The sequence below is a fragment of the Vitis riparia genome, chromosome 9 (genome assembly GCF_004353265.1).
Source record: "Vitis riparia cultivar Riparia Gloire de Montpellier isolate 1030 chromosome 9, EGFV_Vit.rip_1.0, whole genome shotgun sequence".
NCBI lineage: Eukaryota > Viridiplantae > Streptophyta > Magnoliopsida > Vitales > Vitaceae > Vitis > Vitis riparia.
In genome coordinates this window covers 12,308,137-12,319,269 of record NC_048439.1, presented here as the reverse complement: position 1 = coordinate 12,319,269, position 11,133 = coordinate 12,308,137, and the positions used below count along the sequence as shown (strand labels likewise).

General features: G+C 35.5%; 1 pseudogene; it reads right to left on the bottom strand.

The window, feature by feature from the left end:
• Positions 1 to 246: 246 nt before the first annotated feature.
• On the bottom strand, positions 247 to 9,440 carry LOC117922748 (annotated as a pseudogene).
• Between the last annotated feature and the right edge of the window lie 1,693 nt (positions 9,441 to 11,133).

Below are 11,133 nucleotides of genomic sequence, written 5' to 3'. Positions count from 1 at the left end.
TAAAAAGATGGAACAAAATCTTTAAATTTTCTTTCCTTTCAACCAAACAAAACACAATAGAAAAAATAGCTATCTTCTCAAAACTATGAACAAATATTGAGACTTTTTCAAAGATTTATTCCAACACACACCTAATGAGTAAACAAAAAACGCAACCAAAACAAATAAGCTCCTGTGTATCAATACACTTATTCAATCTTATTGCATAGATGATTCGATCGCAAACATCTAAGAGGACGACTACATCTATGATTTGATAGCAGCAACCAACTGATCATAAGCTTCTCCCCATGCATTCTTAATTTCTGGTGACCATGTTTCAGGAACTGCTTTCTTTTATTGTTTCTAACAATGCAAACTTTATAACTTATATGATCAGAATAATTAATTTTTCGGTTCAAAAATTATTTGTACATCATTAGATTGAAAGAGTTGCAGCATCTTGAAAATTTCATACACTTCATGATACCTATATATACCTCATAGTGTTCATCAAGGACACCGGATTTGTAGTGAACAACACCTAATTTCTTCACGGTTGAATCTCTCACTATCACTTTGCTGGTTTTTTGAAGTTGAACAACTAATTCACAAGTCTGCACAAAGTTATAGAATTTTTCACGGTTGAAGTTGGTTGGATGGGAATAATGAGGAGATTTGTTTGAACAATATTTTCGAAGATTCTCCCCCTTTTAAACTAAGTAAATTTTGTATAATCATGTTGACTACTTTGTGATTTTCAAATGAGAAGAGACTTAGAAAAAGGTAATTGAGGAGGATCAATAATGTGGTCTTTGGATGGCTGTAGGGAAGGCATGTTGGACGACTAGAAAATTATTAGAGGGTACTTTTCATTTTTTGTAAGAACATTATAAAATTTTAATGTAAGATCCAATAGGAATATAATTGAAATATTCTATATTGGTGGGGTTTGGTTAAAAAGTCCACCTATATTATGAGCTATAAAAGAGTAGGATTCACATCTACAGATGATTAGAATAAGGGTTTTTTTTTTTCTTTCTAATTATTGTAATGTTCATAATCCTCAAATTTTATATATGGTTGATTCGACTCATGGTAGCTTAGCTTTAAAGGCGTATCAACAAAATTTATACCTTAAATACTATTACTAAAGTAGCCAAGCTACTATAGCATAGTGGTTCTAGGATCGTTCACTGGGAAGGGTTTTCGCAAACACGAGTGATATTCAAATTAGGAAAATAGGTGATTTTCTTATGGATGTTAGCTTTAAAAGAAGATGTAAATGTTTTAGAAAGATTTAAACTAATTTAAGCTAACATTAAAGACTAAAATGAAAGGGTGTAAAAACAAGTTTCTCAAATATAGGATAGCTATGCTCTGGCTCTTATGCAAATTGGAAATCTCAGGATAGGCTCCTCGCGTTGGGGTTGCAACTATGGTGATGCTTGCTTCCCGAACCGGTATGGATTTAGCAAATCAAGTTTTAATCCTTTAAAATGACAAAACAGATGATAGTGAATTTCATCAATGGTTATTCACCTTAGACTTCCTTTGAATGGCTCGTAAGAGATAACTAATAGTCTAAAGCTAAAAGCTTACCAAATATTGGCAACTCAAAGTCATTCCAGGTGATAAACTCACCTTTCAATGGCCATTGAAATTGGTTCTAACGGATTAATGCAAAACTTGGAATTGAAAACCTCACATTCCAATAGCTCGTAGGAGATAACTAATGGATAGAAATCCAAAAGCTTATCAAGTATTGGCCGTTGGAAGTTGTCCAAAGGAAATAAAAACCAAACTTTGCATTAATGAACCATTAATGAAAAACGACTATCTTACCTTCCGGGTGCGAGAAATTTCCATGGGATTGCATCCAATCCATCACATAACATCCATACTTTGAGAAACTTAAAAGGTTTTAGCCTCTCATCCTTGGGGATTTCATCCACCAAGGATGTTTGGCTACTAAGAAAATGAGAAAGAAAGAGAAGGAAAAACAGAGCAAGGCTCTGTACGTTGATTCTATATATTTCAATAATTATATTACATATGTGTTTCAACGGATGCTGATGCGACTCATGGTAGCTTAGCTTTAAAGGCGTATCAACAAAATTTATACCTTAAATACTATTACTAAAATAGCCAAGCTACTATAGCATAGTGGTTCTAGGATCGTTCACTGGGAAGGGTTTTCGCAAACACGAGTGATATTCAAAATAGGAAAATAGGTGATTTTCTTATGGATGTTAGCTTTAAAAGAAGATGTAAATGTTTTAGAAAGATTTAAACTAATTTAAGCTAACATTAAAGACTAAAATGAAAGGGTGTAAAAACAAGTTTCTCAAAGATAGGATAGCTATGCTCTGGCTCTTATGCAATTTGGAAATCTCAGGATAGGCTCCTCGCGTTGGGGTTGCAACTATGGTGATGCTTGCTTCTCGAATCGGTATGGATTTAGCAAATCAAGTTTTAATCCTTTAAAATGGCAAAAAAAATGGTAGTGAATTTCATTAATGGTTATTCACCTTAGACTTCCTTTGAATGGCTCGTAAGAGATAACTAATGATCTAAAGCCAAAAGCTTACCAAATATTGGCAACTCAAAGTCATCCCAGGTGATAAACTCACCTTTCAATGGCCATTGAAATTGGTTCTAATGGATTAATGCAAAACTTGGAATTGAAAACCTCACCTTCCAATAGCTCGTAGGAGATAACTAATGGATAGAAATCCAAAACCTTATCAAGTATTGGCCGTTGGAAGTTGTCCAAAGGAAATAAAAACCAAACTTTGCATTAATGAACCATTAATGAAAAACGACTACCTTACCTTCCAGGTGTGAGAAATTTCCATGGGATTACATCCAAGCCATCACATAACATCCATACTTTGAGAAACTTAAAAGTTTTAGCCAATCATCCTCTGAGGAAAAGTCCTCAGAGGCTGTTTGGCTACTAAGAAAATAGAAATGGGGAAGAACCGGAGAAAGAGAAAAAAAAAAAGCTTTATATTTCTAAGCTAATGTACAGAGGATCGATCTCCCCCAATCCATATCTATCCTCCTGGAGGCGTTGTGCACCTCTATATATAGCAAAATTACAAGATAAAGCCTTATGTCAGCTGAATACAAGGTTACAAAAGGAATTTACACGAGAAAATATCAAGCTAAAAATATATGGGAAGTCGGTGGTGCGTGCGTGGAGAAACAGAGGAAATTTGGCATTTTCGCAAGGTGAATTTCTCCTTGCGAAATTTCGCAATGTTGCGAAATGGCAAAATTTCGCACCATGAGGAAAATCCCCTTGCGAAATTTCGCAAGGAGAAATTCACCTTGCGAAATTTTCGCAAGGTTTGATGCAGTTGTCTTCCGAAGGCCATATCTTCCTCATTTCAGCTCCAAATTGTACACGGTTTGAAGCGTTGGATTCTAGACTTCCTGAGCTTTGAAATGGTATATAGTATGTAGAAAATGGACTTCGGCAAGTGCCCCAAAAGTGCGAAAGAAGACTGCAGCTGCTGTCCTCTGTTTTCCTCTTCTCCATTGTTCTTGTTTGTGCTCGTGTTTCCACTTGAAATTCAAGCCTGTAAACTTCCAAAATCCTTGCTTTAACTTGTCCAAGTAGCTCCTCCATCATTTGGCATGCTTGAATTGATTCATAAGCTGATAAAAACATGTAAACTTGCCACAAAATGGTTAAAACCAATTACTAAGGACCTTAATGAATTAATTGGGTTAAATGAATATGATTACTACTCAAAGGTGCTTAAAACCATTATAATTAGGTCTACAAAATATCACTTTTTGGTAGTAATCAGATGCAAGGGAGTATATATAGAGAAGTTTTTCCAACCTTCCTAGCTAAGAAATCTTATGATTGGTGGATTACAAGGAGAAGAATGGAAATTTATACAAAAATATCCAAAAGAAAAGATCTCGTGTGGAGTCGGCAGAAACAGGGGAAAATTCGCACCACGAAAGGGGGTGTGCGAGTTTCGCACACCTTTCGCACACCATTCGCACAGCTGAGGGGGTGTGCGAGTTTCGCCCAAGCCTGGAGCAGTTGCCTTCCGAAGGCCATATCTTCCTCGTTTCAGCTCCAAATCGTACACGGTTTGAAGCATTGGATTCTTGACTTCCTGATCTTTGAAATGGTATATAGCATGTAGAAAATGGACTTCGGGAAGTGCTCCAAAAGTGCAAAAGAAGACTGCAGCTGCTGTCCTCTGTTTTCCTCTTTGCTTCCCTTTGCTTCTCTTTTGTTCTTTCCTTGCTTACTTTGAACAACTTTGGCAAAGGGCTATGGAGCTCCAAAGCTTGGTTCTTCATGAATTTGAGCTTCCAAAAGCTTTGCCATGAACTATATACAGCTCTCCCTCATTCTCGGATTGCTTTGGTGTAGCTTGAAGGTTGCTTTAACTTGTCCAAGTAGCTCCTCCATCATTTGGCATGCTTGAATTGATTCATAAGCTGATATAAACATGAAAACTTGCCACAAAATGGTTAAAACTAATTACTAAGGACCTTAATGAATTAATTGGGTTAAATGAATATGATTACTACTCAAAGGTGCTTAAAACCATTATAATTAGGTCTACAAAATATCACTTTTGGTAGTAATCAGATGCAAGGGAGTATATATAGAGAAGTTTTTCCAACCTTCCTAGCTAAGAAATCTTATGATTGGTGGATTACAAGGAGAAGAATGGAAATTTATACAAAAATATCCAAAAGAAAAGATCTCGTGTGGAGTCGGCAGAAACAGGGGAAAATTCGCACCACGAAAGGGGGTGTGCGAGTTTCGCACACCTTTCGCACACCATTCGCACAGCTGAGGGGGTGTGCGAGTTTCGCCCAAGCCTGGAGCAGTTGCCTTCCGAAGGCCATATCTTCCTCGTTTCAGCTCCAAATCGTACACGGTTTGAAGCATTGGATTCTTGACTTCCTGATCTTTGAAATGGTATATAGCATGTAGAAAATGGACTTCGGGAAGTGCTCCAAAAGTGCAAAAGAAGACTGCAGCTGCTGTCCTCTGTTTTCCTCTTTGCTTCCCTTTGCTTCTCTTTTGTTCTTTCCTTGCTTACTTTGAACAACTTTGGCAAAGGGCTATGGAGCTCCAAAGCTTGGTTCTTCATGAATTTGAGCTTCCAAAAGCTTTTCCATGAACTATATACAGCTCTCCCTCATTCTAGGATTGCTTTGGTGTAGCTTGAAGGTTGCTTTAACTTGTCCAAGTAGCTCCTCCATCATTTGGCATGCTTGAATTGATTCATAAGCTGATATAAACATGAAAACTTGCCACAAAATGGTTAAAACTAATTACTAAGGACCTTAATGAATTAATTGGGTTAAATGAATATGATTACTACTCAAAGGTGCTTAAAACCATTATAATTAGGTCTACAAAATATCACTTTTTGGTAGTAATCAGATGCAAGGGAGTATATATAGAGAAGTTTTTCCAACCTTCCTAGCTAAGAAATCTTATGATTGGTGGATTACAAGGAGAAGAATGGAAATTTATACAAAAATATCCAAAAGAAAAGATCTCGTGTGGAGTCGGCAGAAACAGGGGAAAATTCGCACCACGAAAGGGGGTGTGCGAGTTTCGCACACCTTTCGCACACCATTCGCACAGCTGAGGGGGTGTGCGAGTTTCGCCCAAGCCTGGAGCAGTTGCCTTCCGAAGGCCATATCTTCCTCGTTTCAGCTCCAAATCGTACACGGTTTGAAACATTGGATTCTTGACTTCCTGATCTTTGAAATGGTATATAGCATGTAGAAAATGGACTTCGGGAAGTGCTCCAAAAGTGCAAAAGAAGACTGCAGCTGCTGTCCTCTGTTTTCCTCTTTGCTTCCCTTTGCTTCTCTTTTGTTCTTTCCTTGCTTACTTTGAACAACTTTGGCAAAGGGCTATGGAGCTCCAAAGCTTGGTTCTTCATGAATTTGAGCTTCCAAAAGCTTTGCCATGAACTATATACAGCTCTCCCTCATTCTCGGATTGCTTTGGTGTAGCTTGAAGGTTGCTTTAACTTGTCCAAGTAGCTCCTCCATCATTTGGCATGCTTGAATTGATTCATAAGCTGATATAAACATGAAAACTTGCCACAAAATGGTTAAAACCAATTACTAAGGACCTTAATGAATTAATTGGGTTAAATGAATATGATTACTACCCAAAGGTGCTTAAAACCATTATAATTAGGTCTACAAAATAGCACTTTTTGGTAGTAATCAATGGTCATCTTTAATAACCCATTTGAGGGTGGGGGGAAAGAGTAACTTACCATAACAAAAACAACCATGGCATGGGACTTGGGCTTTAGGTTCTTCTCCAAAGGAACCTTTGAGTTCATCAGGAATGAGAACCATTTCTGAGCTGATGGAGCAATCTCAAATATTCTATTAAAATTGAACCCAACACTTCCCAATCAGAAACCAAAGCTTTATTCAATTTTTTATATATCATCAAGAAATAAGGTAATTATCAACATGTAGAGAAGAATAAAGAAATTTTTATTTACTTCAAGAAGAATTTAAGACCCAACTCTCCAGCATTCTTCTTCATTGAATTCCAAGACTTCACCACAAGAGCTTCTTGCTCCTCTGTGAAACCTATTATATTGTAGAGGAGTTTGTCCATGAAGAAAGATAAGCATTTTGAAAACGAAAAAGAAAAAAAATAAAACAATCTAAAAAAATCTCATTTTTTTAAGAATTATCAATATTTGAAGGTTGGCATCTTTGAAAATGTAAAAAATAATATTTGACTTTTTTTTTCCTAAAAATAAGTTCAATTTTCATAGGAAAAAAAAAAAGTTAAGCCACAGTTTGCAAGATTACTCCATTGAAATATATCTATTTTGTGTTTCTATTTTTAAAGCAAAAATCAATTCCTATTTTGAGACCTAAAACCACATAATCAAATAAATAGATATACAGTCAAACTCTAAACCTCTAAACAAAAGTAAAAGAGTGAAATAGTAATAATAATACATAATACTTACAAATGAGTTAAGAATTCACCTCATAAACAAAAAATGCAAAATTTTAGGCCATGAGAGCATTCAAAAAGGTTAGTGAATTCTATATTATAGTATTTACAGTGTGTGCAAAATGGTCATCTTTAATAACCCATTTGGGGGAGGGGGGGGGGGAGTAACCAACCATAACAAAAATAGCCAAGGCACAGGACTTGAGTTTTAGGTTCTTTTCCAAAGGAACCTTTTAGTGTTTTAAGAATGACAACAGTTTCTGAGCTAATGGGCCCTATATACTAGGGCCTCCCCACTAGTCTCACCAAACTCATAGCAAAGCTAGAGGGATTAAATGGTAAACATTATAAATAGATTTCACAAACTAAACTCCCTAAGGGCATTCAGCTTTAAACATGTGTTGTAACTGATACCATAACGATATGCCCAAAAAAAAAAAAAAATAGAGTAGCATACTAAGCTAAAAACTAAGATGATACATAATTATTTACATTATTAACAAAAACAATTAAATTATACTAAAACTATATACCTTGGTATAACCATTGAGGTTTATAAGGATTTGTAACTTGTCTTTGTTGATCAGTTTGGCAATCATATCAAATGGCATGGCAAAAACATCTAAAATTGCTCGACTTCTAACTGAATATGATGTCTTTATTCAGTTGAATCATTTGGACTAAAGGCATAATAGAACACTTAGCACACAAAAATGATAGGAAAAAATAAAAAAGCTTTTACATTCTAATGCATACTAGCAATGCATATGGCAAGTGAGATAAGGTTCTTAGATTGGGAATGTTGAATTGTTCACTTCACTAGAAACAATCCTTAACATTTTCTTTCTAGTGCATGCCAAATACAGAGGCCATGAGGTATGATAGGAGGTGATTACTAAAGTCACTGATTAAATACCTGCAAAGGTAGAAAAACAATTATAAGACACAGAAACAATGAAATGAAATAATTCATATATAACATCAATTTGTACCAAAACCTTAGTCTCTCATTTCTGCCTTCACTCTTTACATGAGTAGGATTTGGATGGTTGAAGGGAGGAAGAGCATATCGAGATGGAATTAAGAAGCAGTGCAGAGCATATTTTCAACATAAAACCAAAAGAAGACCTTGAGTTAGAAACTATAGCAATATGTTGTTATAAACATTGTATTAAGATAAAGAACTAACTCTATTTATATAAACATTGGCAAAAGGATTCATGCAACTAGGCTCCAAACTAATAATTTTTTACTTTTTCTTATTGCCCTCTATTAGCCCAAGGGTTCTCCTAATCGGGTTTTGATGATAACAAACCATGGTTAAGTGACTAATTGGTTTAAATGTTTAAGAATCTCAAGTATAAACTCAAAAATTCATCAAATGACCAAATGGATACAAGATCAAGACGCTTGGAAGACTTTTGATCATAGAAAACTAATGTAAGATGAATACATGAGTGCACTTAGGATTTTCATACATTTCATGCATCTTAGAAACTCAGTTTATTCTTTAAAACTTCGATTTCATTAAAACCCTAGTTTCTAACTAATGTACTTTAGGCAAAATGTTTTATAATTGGCTTAATAATTTACCTAAAGACCTTGCCTAAGTGTTAGAAAAGAAAGGAATAAGAAAAATAGGTTTTCGAGGTCAAAAAGGCTCAACCGGTGGAGGCTATGCCCAACCGGCTCAACTGGTTGAGGAACCGATCGACGGTTGTGCTCGTCCGGTTGAGGACGGGTCGAGGGAAGTTAAAAACCTTCTCTCTCTCTCTCTCTCCCAGTAGCCTTCTCTTCTCGGTCGAGGTGTTTCTCTTACTAGTCGAGGTCCGGTCGAGGTCTGGTTGAGGCAACGGTAACCTGTCATGCATTAAATGCTCCAACAACTGGTGAACCGGTCGACCCCTAGCTCAACCGAACAAGGTTACCTTTTGTTGTTTTTGACTCCCGAGCTTAGAAACCTATAAATTGAGAGCTCCACTTCATTTATTGAGAAAAGAACACTTGCATTCAATAGCTTACATACATGTTCTTGATCAAAAAGCTCTCATTTCTTTCATAGTGCAGATATGCATAATGTTTTTGAAGAATTATATGAGGATTTTGAAAAACTTAGTTTGAAAAATAATTTTCTTAAAAAGAAAATTCAAGAACTTGAAAAGGAACTTGAAGAAGTGAAAGAAAAATTTTCAATGTTGAAATATCTAAAACTCATCTTGAAAAAGAAAATGAGATTTTGAGGAGTGAAAATGAGATTTTGAAAAAGAAAAATGAATGGTTAACCTCCTCTCTTTCAATTTTCTCTTGTGGACAAAAATCTTTTGAGCTGATCTTAGCTAGCCAAAAATGTGTCTTTGACAAACAAGGACTAGGATTCAAATCATTAAAAAATCAAAAGCATTTTAAAAACTACTTTGTAAAAGAATCCACAAGTGCAAGTCCTTCCACCACTTGCAACTTTTGTGGAAGACGAGGGCACATTAGTAGTACATGTCCCTTAAGAAATGGTTCTTAAAAGACTTCAAATGCTAAAGCTAAAAAGGTTTGGGTTGAGAAATCCAAGGTCACTAACCCTCAAGGACCCAAAAAGATATGGGTACCTAAATCAACTTAAATTTTATTTTGTAAGGATCAAAGAAGGATAAGTGGTTCTTGGATAGTGGATGCTCAAGACACATGACCGGGGATGAATCCAAGTTTTCTTTCCTTACAAAGAGAAAGGGAGGATACGTTACCTTTGGAGACAATTCAAAAGGAAGGATTATTGGTCAAGGCAACATTGGTAATGGCACATCATTTCTTATTGAAAGTGTTTTATTAGTGGATGGTTTAAAACATAATCTTTTGAGAGTAAGTCAACTTTGTGACAAAGGTTTTAAAGTGATTTTTGAAGCATCTCATTGCATCATCAAAGATATTCAAAATGATAAAACCATCGTCATGGGCGATAGATGTGATAATGTTTATGCAATAAATATTTCAAAATATGATGGCCATGATAGATGTTTTTCAAGCATGCATGATCAAAGTTGGTTGTGGCATAGGAGGTTGGGACATGCTAACATGGACCTCATTTCCCAACTCAACAAAGATGAACTTGTTAGAGGTCTTCTCAAAATAAATTTTCAAAAAGACAAAGTTTGTGAAGCTTGTTAAATGGGAAATCAAATCAAAAACTCTTTTAAAAACAAAAATTTCATTTCAACAACTAGACCTTTTGAATTGTTGCATATGGATTTATTTGGTCCCTCTAGGACACCAAGCCTTGGAGGAAAATCTTATGCTTTTGTTATTGTGGATGACTTCTCTAGATACACTTGGGTCTTATTTTTTAAGTCAAAAGAATGAAATCTTTTATGAGTTTTCAAAGTTTTCCAGCAAGGTTCAAAATGAAAAAGGTTTTACAATTACTTGCATAAGAAGTGATCATGGGAAAGAATTTGAAAATATTGATTTTGAAGACTATTGCAATGAGCATGGTATTAACCACAACTTTTCGGCTCCTAGAACTCCTCAACAAAATGGGGTAGTTGAAAGGAAAAATAGAACTCTTCAAGAAATGGCTAGAACCATGCTAAATGAAAACAATTTACCAAAATACTTTTGGGCCGAAGCGGTTAACACTTCTTGTTATGTTTTAAATAGAATTTTATTAAGGCCTATTATTAAGAAAACTCCCTATGAGCTTTGGAAAAACAAGAAACCCAACATTAGCTATTTCAAAGTCTTTGGGTGCAAATGCTTTATATTAGACACCAAAGACAATCTTGGAAAATTTGATGCAAAATCGGATGTTGGAATTTTTCTTGGTTACTCAACTTCAAGTAAAGCCTTTAGAGTTTTTAACAAAAGAACCATGGTTGTTGAGGAGTCCATCCATGTTATTTTTTATGAATCTAACAATTCTCTCCAACAAAGAGAGAGCTTTGATGATGATTTAGGCTTGGAGACCTCCATGGGAAAATTACAAATTGAAGATAGAAGGCAATAAGAAGAAGTTATAGAGGATCCCAAGAAAGAAGAATCACCTTTGGCACTACCTCCTCCTCAACAAGTGCAAGGTGAATCAAGCCACGACCTCCCTAAAGATTGGAAGTTTGTCATCAACCACCCACAAGATCAAATTATAGGTAATCCATCTAGTGGGGTAAGAACTA